The following is an 817-nucleotide window of genomic DNA, read 5'->3' as shown; positions in this document are numbered from 1 at the left end:
AAACATCTTACCAGTCAGGGTCCCAGTATGGAGACAGAAATTATACAAACTGCTTCACCAGAAAAAATTAAACAATTGTTTGTTGTTGTCATTTAGTCTCTAAGTCATGTTAGTCAGGCATAAAGAGTTTTTGGCTAGATAGCTGCAAAAGCCAAAAGGAAAATTATCAAAGACGTGAATGAAGTCACTCAGTCATGTCCGACTCTGGGACCCCATGGACTGTAGCCTACCACACTTCTCTGTCCATGGGATTTTCCAGGCAAGAGTACTGGAGTGGGTTGCCATTTCCTTCCCCAGAGGATCTTCCCAACCCAGGGATTGAACCTGGGTCTCCTGCATTGTAGGCAGACGCTTTACCATCTGAGCCACCAGGGAAGTCCCAAAAGAGGTAGTGACTAAAAAAAGCAGCTACAAACCCTATGTTTATGGGAACAAAGAGAGGGTCTGGAATTGCTAGAAGTTTGGAAGAGAGACCTCAAAGGGCTAGGACTACGATCTTAAAGGAAGAGGGGCCAGACTACTGGTGGGCCCCTGGGATATGACTGGTTTTGTAAGTGAGGCTAAAACAACAAACTGGATTCAACTGGGTGATATGCTGTTGTTAAGGTGAAGAATATTATTATTTATTGTCTTCCTGCTATGTAAGAGGAAGATTTCGTTCTCTTTCATTCTCTACCTCTTCATCCCTTTGCCTACTTTCTGTCACTCCTTTCACCTCCCTTCACCCCATATGTAGCACATACACAGTATCAGATCAGATCAGATCAGTCGCTCAGTCATGTCCAACTCTTTGCAATCCCATGAATCCTAGCACACC

General features: G+C 44.1%; 1 non-coding gene across 1 annotated transcript; it reads right to left on the bottom strand.

Moving 5' to 3' along the window:
* Positions 1-303: 303 nt before the first annotated feature.
* On the bottom strand, positions 304-375 carry TRNAC-ACA (transfer RNA cysteine (anticodon ACA)). The gene has a single exon. It is a non-coding gene; the product is annotated as a tRNA-Cys (tRNA).
* Between the last annotated feature and the right edge of the window lie 442 nt (positions 376-817).

The sequence above is a fragment of the Bos taurus genome, chromosome 2 (assembly GCF_002263795.3).
Source record: "Bos taurus isolate L1 Dominette 01449 registration number 42190680 breed Hereford chromosome 2, ARS-UCD2.0, whole genome shotgun sequence".
NCBI classification, from domain to species: domain Eukaryota; kingdom Metazoa; phylum Chordata; class Mammalia; order Artiodactyla; family Bovidae; genus Bos; species Bos taurus.
This window is presented reverse-complemented; position numbering and strand designations above follow the sequence as displayed.